Source organism: Cnephaeus nilssonii (genome assembly GCF_951640355.1).
Source record: "Cnephaeus nilssonii genome assembly, chromosome: 4".
NCBI classification, from domain to species: Eukaryota; Metazoa; Chordata; class Mammalia; order Chiroptera; family Vespertilionidae; genus Cnephaeus; species Cnephaeus nilssonii.
Window position 1 is genome coordinate 12,126,704 of NC_137075.1, and position 14,716 is coordinate 12,141,419.

The 14,716-nt window shown below is 40.3% G+C and overlaps 1 protein-coding gene across 4 annotated transcripts in view; it reads left to right on the forward strand.

The window, feature by feature from the left end:
• The window catches only part of ZNF438 (zinc finger protein 438), a 190,963-nt gene that overhangs the window by 20,569 nt on the left and 155,678 nt on the right, over nucleotides 1-14,716 (forward strand). The window contains exon 1 of one of the 4 annotated variants that reach the window (XM_079768610.1): nucleotides 12,619-13,686. The exons of the other annotated variants lie outside the window; for them this stretch is intronic. The gene's annotated coding sequence lies outside the window, so the exon portion shown is untranslated. Of the gene's footprint in view, nucleotides 1-12,618; nucleotides 13,687-14,716 lie in introns of those variants that run through there. 4 annotated transcript variants of the gene reach the window in all.

The following is a 14,716-nucleotide window of genomic DNA, read 5'->3' on the forward strand; positions in this document are numbered from 1 at the left end:
CATAAGTGGACAGAGAATTTTAGCAGATGAGTAATAAATAGCATTAGTAATAAAAATGGGTAAGTAGATTTCAGATTCTTATGCCTTGTCATATTTCATCTTCCCCCTCTTACTCCTGACCTCCTTTTGACTTCTCAGCCCTTGAGAGCAGCAATCAGATAGGAGGGGACATCCTACCCAACTCAGCTCTGCTGGTGAGCCACCCTCTGATTTGTGCTCAGCATTACACTGCGTCCTATGTGTATGAGTCAACTCCTGCCACTTGACTGGGGGGTTCTTGAGATTAGGAGTGGTCAGTTGTGCCTTACAGCCTGGCACATAGTAGTTGTTCAATAATGTTGAATAAATTATTGAAATTTGGTAAACGTTTTAATGAACTACAGTATGTCAAGATGATAGAATAACATGGTCAAAGTATAATTATGAGTGTAATTTATGGCAAAATTTTGGAACCAAATAAAAATGATATATTTATTTTAATTTGAACCATATTTGAAAAGTAATATGCAAAATGAAATTGTAAAGATTTTAAATTATAGATAACTTTTATATTAAATAAAGAAAACTTTTAAATCTTTATGATAAAATGTGTAATTTTAAAAATTAGCTGTCAGACTTGATCTCCCCTCTCCTCATCAAAGCTAAACTCTCTTCATCCTGTCCAATTACCTGATTTAGCTATGAGGAAACAGCATGGGCCTCTACAAAGTGTGGGCTCACAAGGATAGCTGCATTTATGTGAATATGAATTAGTCTGTGCCTGAAGTATATAGGTTGAGATATTTATTTTTTGCTTTATATTCTAAATGATTCTATCTTATAGGTATATATCACTTAGTATTTTGTAGATTATAAACGTGTTCACATTATCAATGATAAGTTCTTCAGATTTTGAAGAAGTTAGTTATAAATGGCAGTTGACTTCTTTTAACATTTTTTGAGTATATAGCATCTGCTAGTGGTTGAGATGCAGAATGCCTTTAGGGAAGTCCTTTTCTGGCAGGGAAGATAGACAGCCATGATAAGTAATAAACAAAATGCAATGAGAGAGCAAAACTGTTATTTACAAAGGGGACTGTTGAGATAAGATAATTCTTCTCCAGTGAGATGACACTTGAGCAGGCAGATGAGCAGATTTTGGCAAACTGAGGGAAAAAGAGAAACACATAAATAGAAAGGTGGGGGTGTGGAAGTACATGATCTGTGCAGAAGCCACTAAAAGACTTTAGGTAACCAGATTTTAACATTGGTAAAGCGGGACACCATTGACGGAGGAGGGGGGAAGGAGTGGGGAGAAGTCTTGATTAAAAATTATGTATAGTATTATTTTATTCTTTGGCATATTTCTCATTTGAGTGAATTTTTTTTAGTAGATTGCTGTCATTGTTTAAAAGGTCATTTAGTTGGTCCGACGGTTGTGGGTTATTGTTAAGCTAAAAGGTCATGAATTTGCTGTAACATAAGTCGTAAGTGTCACTTTCAAGGCCAGCCCTAGACTTTTTGCCGCAACTATAAAATATAAATAATACGAGTACTGTCTGCTAAATTCAAGAAAATTTATGTATTTATGAAATAAATAAATAAATTACTTACCTAAATTATCTGAATAGCTGATTTGTAATGACATCACTTGTTTAACTAGCTTACTAGCACACAGTACGATGTGTATCGTCTGAGAGACAGTTACAAAATGTTTTCGTTGTTGCCAATCTCAAAAAATGCCATTGTTCATTAAGTCCAAACAATAGTGGTCGAATTCTAACAACTGATCAACAATGCAAACTTTGATAAGCAGTTCTCGATAATCAGTTCTCAACAATTATGTTATTATTAAAGTTTAACATTATAAAATTAACAAAAATAATATAAAACTCATATCCTGGCTAAATAGCCACATGGCTGCCGAAAACCGTATATTCCCTTCCTGTTCTCCCGCCGTTCCCTAGCTTGTCGTGCATTCTTTCCAAAAATCGGGACTTTTTTAGCAGCACAATTTACATTAGCTAAGATCTGGAAACAGCCTAGGTGCCCATCAGCAGATGACTGGATCAGAAAACTATGGTACATCTACATAATGGAATACTATGCTGCCATAAAAAAGAAGGAATTCTTACCATTTGCAGCAACCTGGATGGAATTGGAGAACATTATGCTAAGTGAAATAAGCCAGTCAATGAAAGAAAAATTCCACATGATCTCACTCATTTATGGATAATAAAGAACATTATAAACTGTTTTACAAAAAGATAGATAGAGAGGCAGTAAAGCATCAAACAGACTGTCAAATTACAGCGGGAAGGTTAGGGGGAGGACAGGGAGATAAGAGATTAACCGAACGACTTGTATGCATGCATATAAGCATAACCAATGGACACGAAACTCTGGGGGGTGAGGGCATATATGGGAGTGGGGTGGGGGGGGCAATGGTAAGATATGTACACATATAATACCTTAATAAAAAAAATTGAAAAAAAAATAAAAAGAAAAAAAGAAAAATAAATAAAAAACATAAAACGCTGCGGGATTTTTTTTGTTAAAAATCGAGACTGTCCCGCCAAAAGCGGGATGTCTGGTCACCTTATTTTAGAGTGTTATGACATAATCAGGTTTGTATTTTGGAAAGAAAGTGGAGATCAGTATGGAGAATAATTATAATGAGGAGACACAAAAAGAGTGGTTCTCAATCTTTTTTGCTTTTGTTTTTGCATACTTTCCCATATGATTCTTTTGTAAGCAACTTAGATAAGATGAGCTATATGTTATGCATAGTCTTAGCCAGCCAATCAAATGGCCTCTCTCAGTATTCATAGCTATACAACAGAGTATCTCTTCTAAAATGTTCCAGACAAGAGGAATATAGTAAATAATCTATATATATAAAAGCCTAAGCGACCAGACGACTAGAGGACCGGATGGTAGCTATGATGTGCACTGACTACTAGGGGGCAGATGCTTAACACAGGAGCTGTCCCCTGGTGGTGAGTGTGCTCCCACAGCCAACCTCCCGTGGCTGGCCAACCTCCCACAGTCCCTTCCCCTGGCTGGCCAGCCCTGATTGGCTCTGATTGCCAGCCAGGCCAAGGGACCTCCTCCATGCATGAATTTGTCCCGGGCCTCTAGTATTGTTGTAACTACACTAGAGGCCTGATGCATGAAATTCGTGCACAGGGGGGAGGGGGTCCCTCAGTCCGACCTGTACCCTCTTCAATGCGGGAGCCCTACTAGTTGGACATCCCTCTCGCAATCCAGGACCTCTGGCTCCTAACCGCTCACCTGCCTGCCTGCCCTAATGACTCTGCCTGCCAGCCTGATCCCCCTAACTGCTCTCTCCTATCAGCCTAATCCCCCTAACTGCCCTCCCCTGCTGGCCTGGTCACCCGTAACTGCCCTCCCCTGCCGGCCTGGTCACCCCAATTAACTATTTTTTAAAATCTTATCCCCTTCACACACAATTGTATTTGACTTCTCCCTCTCACACAATTAATTGGCTTCTCCCTCTCACACAATTTTTCTCTCTCCTTTATGTAACACTTTTCCTACTGACTCATCATTTATAAACTTTTCTTTCCTCCTTATTTTCTACTTCTGTTCCATCATCCTTCTTCCCATTTTCTCCTACCCTCCCTCCCTCCCCACATTCCCTCTTTCCTTCATCTTTACCCCTGCCCTCCCTCCTCTTTTCCTTCCTTCCAACCTTAATTTTTTTCTTCACTTCCTTCCTCGGACCTGCTTTGCTCCCTGCCCCATTTCTTCCTTCTTCCCATTCTCCTTTTAAGCTCTACCAGCTCCCCTTTAAAACTTTTCTTCCCTCCCTCTTTCTCTCTCATCCACATTCTTCTCTACTTACTTCCACTGTTTAAATATCTATCTACCTGCCTAATTATTCACTATCATTTATCTTTTTTCTTTTCTGACTCCTAGTTTTAAAATCTGTCCCCAGTACACAACTGTACTTGATTTTCATTATAGCTCCTACAGTTCACTCATACATCCTCTTTCCTTCTTTAACTCTGTTCTCTACTGACACCTTTATAAAGTTCTTACCTCCCTCCTTCCCTTCTTCCCCATCTTCCCCCCCTCCTCCCTCACTCTTTTACTCTTTTTACAGGCTAATTAAAAATTCTGTGCTTTTTGTCCTGTCTTAGTACTGACATCTTTCCTCTCTGGGACCTGTAGCCACCTCTGTTTGGGCACTCGGGCCCTTCTTGCACTGGCTTTGAAGGGCTGAGTGACGACGCACCTGTGTCTTGCCTACCGTGGCCCGTGCCTCCCCCCTCTGAGTTGGGGGAGGGTCCAGCAGGCCGGGCTGGCGTCCATCGCAGGGACTGCTGTGTTATGTGCATTTGTGTATGCATTCATGCACGCGCAAGGCTTTTCTCCCATTGAATGCTGAAAAGGGGGGGATGCAGAGGCCTTTCCCACCCCCCGGTGTGACTGCTCCCATGCCTCGAGCGGCTCTCCATCCACTCCCCTCCAGAATTCACAGGTGAAGGGCGTGCTTGAGCAGGCATGGTTGCGCCCGGCTGGTCCTCGGGGGGCGGGGGGCTTTCCGCCCAGGATGTGAGCCCCCATCCAGGTCGGACCAGGCAGATGAATGAATGGACAGCTGGAGAAAGCTGTGGTGACTTCCCTATGGTGTGAAGGTTGCCTGTGCACTCTCTCTTGTTGTGCCTGGGCCCTTTCTTTGTGGTGTTGGGTCCACACCCTCTTGATATGCGTGCGTGACGCCTTCCGGGGGTCACCGCCGATGTGCGTACACCCCTGTTGGCGTCTGCCAACCGTGCCCCAAGAACCGGCCTTCTGCCGTGCGGGTGTCGCCCCTCGGCTCCCCCCACCTCGGGGAGGTTGGTGGCGTCCCCAGGCAGAGTGCTCTTGGATGGGGCATGGTGTTGCAGGGGTGTTTGTCGGGTGTGTGCACCCGGGAGAAAAAGAGGACTCGTGCGCCGGGGGCAGGGAAGCAAGCCTCACGTAAGTCCCCATGCTGCGCGTGCACCTGCTGGTCTGTCAATATGCAAATTTGTTGTTATTTGGACACCGTAACGATCAATTAGCATATTACCTCTTTATATGTATAGATATGGTACAAGGTGGGTACTTGAAATAAATATTGGAGGGATCACTTTGTAAAGTATATGCTTGTTTAACCACTATGTTGTACACCTGAAACTAATACAAAGTAGTGTTGAATATAAACTGGAATTGAAAAATTAAAAAAGAGATTGATGGCTTAAATTAGACAACCATAACAGACATGGATGGAGTATAGTTGAGAAATTTTCTTTTTAGAGTTGGTGGTAGAGTTGATGTGTGGTGGTAGGGGAAAAAGGATTTATAGATCATTGTTTCTCAAATTTTAATGTGCCTATGAATTGCCTGGGGATTTTTTAAAAAGGTAGGTTCTGGATCAACAGAATAATCTTTAAGAAGCAAGGGTGAAATATTAGTAACTTGAGTATCAGACTAGTGCCATCATTCTCTGAAATGGGGAACACAGGAGAAAAGAAAGGTTGGGAAGGATCTGGGGAGGGAGTGAAGCCCTGTGGGACATTCAGGTAGAAAACTGTAGGTGGCTGGAAATTTGGATCATCACTCAATAGAGAAATCAGGCCTTGGATACAAATTTGGAGTTCAACATTTTGTCAATTATAGTAAAAGCCATAAGAACAAAGAGAGAATCTTAAAAGCAGCAAGAGAAAAGCAGTTAGTTACCTACAAGGGAGCACCCATATGACTGTCAGCTGATTTCTCAACTGAAACTATGCAGGCCTAAAGGGAGTAGCAAGAAATATTCAAAGTGTTGAATAGCAAGGACCCACAACCAAGATTATTCTACCCAGCAAAGCTCTCATTTAGAATTTAAGGTCAGATAAAGAGCTTCACAAGTAAGAAAAAGCTAAAGGAGTTCATCACCACCAAACCAGTATTTCATGAAATGTTGAAGGGTATTTTTAATAAGAGGAAGAAGAAGAAGAGGAAGGGGAAGAGGAAGGGGGAGGGGAAGGAGAAGAGATAAAAAATATAAACAATAAAATGGCAATAAATACATAATACATATCTATCAGCAATTGAATCAAAATCAAAATAAATGTAATGAACAAAATAAACTGGTGAATAAATTAGAATCAGAGGCATGGAAGCACAAAACAGACTGATGAATTTCAGAGGGAAGGGCAGAAGAGGACGGGAAAAGATTAACCAAAGATCTTACCTGTGGACACAGTAAGGTGGTGAAGGCCTGGGATGGGTTGGAAACTGCCTGGCTCCTAACCGCTCACCTGCCTGCCTGCCCTAATGACTCTGCCTGCCAGCCTGATCCCCCTAACTGCTCTCTCCTATCAGCCTAATCCCCCTAACTGCCCTCCCCTGCTGGCCTGGTCACCCGTAACTGCCCTCCCCTGCCGGCCTGGTCAAAGTGTTGAATAGCAAGGACCCACAACCAAGATTATTCTACCCAGCAAAGCTCTCATTTAGAATTTAAGGTCAGATAAAGAGCTTCACAAGTAAGAAAAAGCTATGAGACTAAAGGGGACATTTGTAATACTTTCAACAATAAAGATTTAAAAAACAAAAAGTTAAAGAGGCAGAGTAACCACTGACATCACAGAAAAACAAAGGACTATAAGAAAATACTGTAAACAACTATATTCCAACAAATTGAAAAAGTTAAAGAGGCAGAGTAACCACTGACATCACAGAAAAACAAATGACTATAAGAAAATACTGTAAACAACTATATTCCAACAAATTGAACAACCTGGATGAAATGGACAAATTCCTAGAAACATAAAATCTTCCAAAACTCAAGCAGGAAGAATCAGAAAACCTTAAATGGCCAATAACAACTAGTGAAATTGAAGCAGTAATCAAAAATCTCCCAGCAAACAGAAGTCCTGCACTGGACAACTTTACAGGCCAGTTTTACCAAACATTCAAAGAAGAACTATAACCTTTCATCCTCAAACTATTCAGATAATTTAAGTGGAAGGAAGATTTCCAAGCTCTTTTATGAGGCCAGCATTATCCTAATTCCAAAACCTATTGTGTAGATAAAGAGACTACAAAAAGAAAATTATAGGCCATTATCTCATATAAATATAGATGCTAAAATCTTCAACCAAATGTTAGTAAATCAGATCCAGCAATACGTTGAAAGACCATACACCATGACCAAGTGGGATTTATTTCAGAAAAGCAAGGCTTGTACAGTATTCTCACATCAGTAATGTGATACATCACATAAACAAAATGAAGGATAAAATATAACATGATCATATCAATAGATGCAGAAATAGCACTTAACAAAATTCAGCACTAATTTATGACAATAAAAGCCACATGAGACCTATAGCCAGCATTGTACTCAATAGGCAAAAACTAAAAGTGTTTCCCTTAAAATCAGGAACAAGATAGAGGATATCTGCATTCAACATAATACTGCAAGTTCTAGCCACAGCCATCAGATAAGGAGAAAAAATAAAAGGCATCCAAGTTGAAAAGGAGGAAGTGAAAATGTCATTATTCGCAGATGACATAATATTGTACACAGAAAATCTTAAAGACCCCATGAAAATGGCTAGATTTAATAAATGAATTTGGCAAAGTAGCAGGATATAAAACTAATATTCAGAAATCGGTGGCACTTTTATATACCAATAATGAACTCCCAGAAAGATAAGCTAAAAAAAACAAAACAAAATCCCATTTACCGCTGCTACAACAGAAAATGATATCTTGGAAAAATCCTGTTCTCAGAAAAGTATAGGACATTGAAAAATGAAGTACAGGAAGATACAACCAAGTGTGAGCATATTCTGTATTCATGGATTGGAAGAATTACCATCATTAAAATGTCCATACAACCCAAAACAATGCAATCCCTATTAAAAGAACAATGGCATATTTCACAGATCCAGAATAAATATTTCAGAAATGTATATGGAACCCAAAAAGCCCCCAACTAGCCTCAGCAAACTTGAGAAAGAAGAAGAAAGTTGGAGGGATCAAAATACCAAATATCAAATATACTACAAAGCCATTGTAATAAAAACAGCCTGGTACTGGCACAAGGACAGGCATGTAGACCAATAGAACAAACAGAGACCCCAGAAATTGACCCATGCCATTATGGTCAATTAATATTTGACAAAGGAAGTAAGAGCATATAATGGAGTAATGATAGTAATGATAATCTTTTCAATAAGTGGAGTTGGGAAAATGGGACAGGTACATGAAAAAAAAAATGAAACTAGACCACCAACTTACATCAGACACAAGAATAAGCTCAAGCCTGGCCAGTGTGGTTCAAGTGGTTGAGCATCAACCTGTGAACCAAGAGATTGCTGGCTGATCCCCAGTAGGGGGCATGCAGGAGGCAGCAGATCGATGCTGCTCTCTCATCAGCGTTTCTTTCTCTCTATTCCTCTCCTTTCCTCTCTCTAAAAAAATCCCACTCCTGGGAATTTATCCGAAGAAACTAGAAACACCAATCAGAAAGGATATATGCACCCCTATGTTCATAGCAGCACAATTTACAATAGCTAAGATTTGGAAACAGCCTAGGTGCCCGTCAGCAGATGACTGGATCAGAAAACTGTGGTACATCTACACAATGGAATACTATGCTGCCATAAAAAAGAAGGAATACTCATCATTTGCAGCAACCTGGATGGAATTGGAGAATATTATACTAAGTGAAATAAGCCAGTCAATGAAAGAAAAATACCACATGATCTCACTCATTTATGGATAATAAAGAACATTATAAACTGATGAACAAAAAGATAGATACAGAGACAGTAAAGCAACAAACACGTTCAAATTACAGGGGGAAAGTTAGGGAGAGGTGGGGGAGATAAGAAATCAAACGAAGGACTTGTATGCATGCATAAAAGCATAAACAATGGACGCAAAACTCTGGGGGGTGAGGGCATGTATGGGTGTGGGGTGGGGGGGTAATGGTAAGATATGTACACATATAATACCTCAATAAAAAAAGAAAACAAACAAACAAGCAAACAAAAAAGAACATATTGAGAAAAAAAGAATAAGCTCAAAATGGATGAAAGACTTAAATGTAAGTCAACCATAAAAATTCTAAAAGAAAACAAAGGCAGTAAAATCTTAGACATCTTGTATAGCTGCATTTCCCCCAGTACATCTCCTAGGGCAAGAGAAACAGGAAAAAAATAAACAGATTGGATTACATCAAACTAAAAAGCTTCTGCACAGCAAAAGAAACCATCAACAAAATGAAAAGGGAATCCACTGCATGGGGAAACATATTTACCAATGACATACTTGCTAAGTGCTTAATTTTCAAAATATATAAGCAACTCATCCAACTCAACACCAGGAAGATAAACAATCCAATTAAAAAATGGGCAAAGGACCTGAATAGACATTTCTCCAAAGAGGATATACAGGTGGCCAATAGACACATGAAAAAGTGCTCAATGTTACTAATGATCGGAGAAATGCAAATCAAAACTACAGTGAAGTATCACCTCACACCTGCCAGAATGGCTACCATCAATAAATCAACAACAGCAAGTGCTAGCAAGGATGAGGAAAAAAGGGAGCCCTTGTACGGTGTTGGTGGGAATACAGACTGGTGCAGCCATTGTTGAAAACAGTATGGAGTTTCCTCAAAAAATTAAGTATGGAACTGCTGTTTGACCCAACAATCCCACTTCTGGGAATATATCCTAAGAATCTCGAAACACCAATCAGAAAGAACATATGCAGCCCTATGTTCATAGCACTATTTACAAGATCTGGAAGCAGCCCATGGGAAGAGATTAACTAAATTTATATCCATATATGCATAGCCCATGAACACAGAAAATAGTGTGGGAAAGCTTGGTGTGGGGTGGGGGCTAGGTGGAGGATACAAAGTTGGGGAAAATGGGGGACTTCTATAATATTATCAACAATAAATTTAACAAAAAGCTTAGTATAGGCATGAGTTAATATTATTGACTGTGAGTGCAATGTTATTGAATCAACAACTTATATTAAAGTGTCTTTAAAATGCACATAAAACAAGGTTATGTTTAGTTAGTTGATGAAATTGTTGTGGCCAAAGGCTCACAGGAGCCTGACTGTATTTCCTCTAAGAGCAATGGTTTGGTTTTCATAAATTCAGTGTTCATGGTGGCTTTATAGAGCTTAATTATTTTGAATATGAAAACGGTCTATAATTTTATCTTTATTGTTAAACATTTTTACTCAGTTTAAGTAGCAATTACAGCAATGACTGGTGTTTCACGTTCGACAGAATGAACTTCCAAAAGCTTTCCTTTATGGATTATGTGAAAACAATCAAACAATTACTGGAATTAACTGATTTTTCTACTTGATATATCTCCTGACACTCATTTAAGTGTAAATTTCTTTTGCTAATAGAGCCAACAAAATATCAGCTGTCACTTAACTTTGACTGTTTAAATAAGATAATTTGTAATCATAGCTGACTATGAAATGTAAAGAACCATCTTTTTTAATTTTTATTGTTGACACTAGTACCGATGTGCTCATTTTCCCTCCCTTTTCCCACCTCTACCAAGCCCACCCCCGCCCTCCTTCCCTCTGGCCATCACCATACTGTGTCAGTGGGTTATACATATGTATTTAAAGAACAGTCATTTGACCTAATTGGAAAGTCATGCTTTATAGAGTAATATTTAGAACATCTTCTCCATATGCTTTTCTTAATTGGTGTAATCAAGTTAGGCATATGCAGGGCAGCAGCATTGAATATTTCTTCAACCTTCATCCAAGACTAAAGGATTCAGTTGTCCCTAGCTATGCCTGAATGCTCCTCTTTCTGTAAGTGGCTTGGATGCTATATTTGAGGATGAAGTTATAGTTACAGCCCATCAGATACAGTCCATCCAGAGATGGGCTACTGCTCAGGGCCTTTCGGATTTATCCACATGTTAAATGGCACTAGGTTCACTGCACATGCATCTCACACTGCTCATTGAGATTATGACAGAACCTGAAAGTAAAAGTCCTGGCTTATTATAATACTACTTTTAAAAAATCACTAGAAAATGGAAAATCCAGGACAAATAATAAATTGGTTGAGACAGTGGGCATAATTTGGTACTGTCTTAGGCAAACTGTTACACATAGATACTTTGCCAGACACTTTTTTAAAAAATCTCCTAATCCCAAAGCCTTATTATTTTCCCTCAAAAAGACTGTGCCCTCAATATGAGTCACTTGTTTATGACTGTTTAGTAATTTCCACAGCATTATGTACATGGAAAAGAATGTGAAACATCCTTCTTAGTCAGTTTTTATTCATTGTGGCCTGTTTTTCTATAACCTTTTCTATTTATCTTAAAACTTTTATTAAAATTTGCATGCCTTTATTATTTTTTTCTGAATATGTCTTTTATCAGATATATAATTTGCAAATATTATCTCCAATTTGTTAGCTTGACTTTTTCTTTTTTGTTTTTTTTTGAATTCATGGGGGTGACATTAGTTAACAAAATTGTACAAGTTTCAGGTGCACAATTCCACATCATCTGTAAACTGCATTGTGTGTTCACCATACCAAGTCATGTCTACTTCACCATTTATCGTCCCATACACCCCTCCACTTTTCCCCACCCCTCTCCCCGCAGCAGTCACCACACTGTTGTCAGTGTCCATGAGTTTTTTCTTTTTTCTTTGCTTTTTGCTCAATCCCTCCAACCCCCCCGCCCCACAACCTCCCAACCCTCTCACCCCCACAGCTCTCAGCCTGCTCTCTATGAGTCTGTCTCTATCTTGCTTGTCAGTTCATTTTGTTTCCACATGAGTGCAATCATATGGTACTCATCTTTCTCTGACTCACTTATTTCACTTAGCATAATGTTCTTTGGGTCCATCTATGCTGTCACAAAAGGTAAGATTTCCTTCTTTTTTATAGCTGAGTAGTATTCCATTGTTTAACTGTACCATAGCTTTTTTTATCCACTCATCTACTGACGGGCACTTAGGCTGCTTCCAAATTTTAGCTATTGTAAATAACTCTGCAATGAACAAAGGGGTGCATATATTCTTTTGAATGAGTGTTTTAGGTTTCTTCAGATAAATTCCCAGAAGTGGAATCACTGGGTCATAAGGCAGTTCTATTTTTAATTTTTTGAGGTGACTCCTTACTGCTTTTCACAGTGACTGCACCAGTCTGTATTCACAACAATAGTGCACAAGGGTCCCCTTTCCCCCACATCCTCTCCAAACATTGATTTATTGATAATAGTTATTCTGATAGATGTGAGGTGATATCCATTGTGGTTTTAATTTGCATTTCTCTGATGATTAGTGATGTTTTCATATGTCTATTTGCCATCTGTATGCCCTCTGTGAAAACAATTCTATTCAGGTCCTTTGCCCATTTTTTATTTGAATTGTTTGCTTTTTTTGGTGTTGAGTTTTATAAATTACTAGAGGCATGGTGCATGAAATTCATGCAGGGGGAGTGTGTCCCTCAGCCCAGCCTGCACCCTCTCCAATCTGTGCCCCCTCGAGGGATGTCCGACTGCCCGTTTAGGCCCGATCCCAGTAGGATCGGGCCTAAACGGGCAGTCGGACATCCCTCTCACAATCCAGGACTGCTGGCTCCCAACTGCTCGCCTGCCTGCCTTCCTGATTGCCCCTAACTGCTTCTGCCTACCAACCTGATCATCCCCTAACCACTCCCCTGCCAGCCTGATTGATGCCTAACTGCTCCCCTGCCAGCCTGATTGCCCTAACTGCCCTCCCTCCCCTGCAGGCCTGGTCACCCCTAACTTCCCTCCCCTGCAGGCCAGGTTCCCCCCAACGACCCTCCCCTGCAGGCCTGGTCCCCCCAACTGCTCTCCCCTAAAGGCCTGGGTCCCCCCCAACTGCCCTTCCCTGCAGGCCTGGTTGCACCCAACTTCCCACCTCTGCCAGCCTGGTCACCCCTAACTGCCCTCCCCTGCTGGCCTGATCGCCCACAACTGCCCTCCCTTGTAGGCCTGGTCCCTCCCAACTGCCCTCCCCTGTTGGCCTTCTTGTGGTGGCCATCTTGTGTCCACATGGGGGCAGCCATCTTGTGTGTTGGAGTGACGGTCAATTTGCATATTACTCTTTTATTAGATAGGATAGAGGCCTGGTGCACGGGTGGGGGCCGGCTGGTTTGTCCTGAAGGGTGTCCCGGATTAGGAAGGGGGTTCCCTTGGGGTGTGAGGCAGCCTGGGCGAGGGGACTGTGATGGTTTTCAGGCCAGCCACACCCCCCAGCAACCCAAGCGGAGGCCCTGGTATCTGGGATTTAGTTATCTTCTATAATTGAAACTTTGTAGCCTTTTTTTTGTTTGTTTCTTTATTAAGGTATTATATGTGTACATATCTTACCATTGCCTCCTCTCACACCACTCCCATACATGCTGTCACCCTGCAGAGTTTTGCATCCATTGGTTATGCTTATATGCATGCATATAAGTCCTTTGGTTGATCTCTTATCTCCCCCACCTCTCCCTAACCTTCCCGCTGTAATTTGACAGTCTGTTTCATGCTTTACTGTCTCTGTATCTATCTTTTTGTTCATCAGTTTATAATGTTCTTTATTATCCATAAATGAGTGAGATCATGTGGAATTTTTCTTTCATTGACAGGCTTATTTCACTTAGCATAATGTTCTCCAATTCCATCCAGGTTGCTGCAAATGGTAAGAATTCCTTCTTTTTTATGGCAGCATAGTATTCCATTGTGTAGATGTACCATAGTTTTCTGATTCAGTCATCTTCTGATGGGCACCTAGGCTGTTTCCAAATCTTAGCTATTGTAAATTGTGCTGCTATGAACATAGGGGTGCATATATCCTTTCTGATTGGTGTTTCTAGTTTCTTAGGATATATTCCTAGGAGTGGGATTACTGGGTTACATGGGAGTTCCATTTTCAGTTTTTTGAGGAAGCTCCATACTGTTCTCCACAGTGGCTGCACCAGTTTGCATTCCCACCAGCAGTGCACGAGGGTTCCTTTTTCTCCACACCCTCGCCAACACTTGTCGTTTGTTGATTTGTTGATGATAGCCATTCTGACAGGTGTGAGATGGTACCGCATTATCGTTTTGATTTGCATCTCTCAGATAATTAGTGACTTTGAGCATGTTTTCATAAGTCTCTTGGCCTTCCATCTGTCTTCTTTTGAAAAGATTCTATTTAGGTCCATTGCCCACTTTTTTTATTGGATCATTTATCTTCCTTTTATTAAGTTGTATAAGCTGCCTGTAGATGTTGGAGATTAAACGTTTATCAGTGATAACATTTGCAAATACGTTCTCCCATACAGTGGGCTTTCTTATTGTTTTGTTGATAGTTTCTTTTGCTGTAAAAAGCTTTTTATTTTGATGTAGTCCCATTTGTTTATTTTCTCTTTAGCTTCCATTGCCCTAGGGGCAGTATCAGTGAAGAAGTTCTTTGGCCATATGTCTGAGATTTTGCTGACTGTGGCTTCCTCTAGTATTTTTATGGTTTCCCATCTTATGTTTAAGTCCTGTATCCATTTTGAGTTTATTTTTGTGTATGGTGTAAGTTGGTGATCTAGTTTTATTTTTTTGCATGTATCTGTCCAGTTTTCCCAACATCATTTATTGAAGAGACTGTCTTGACTCCATTGTATGTTAATGCCTCCTTTGTCAAATAGTAATTGAGCATAGTGGTTTGGGTCGATATCTGGATTCTCTATTCTATTCCA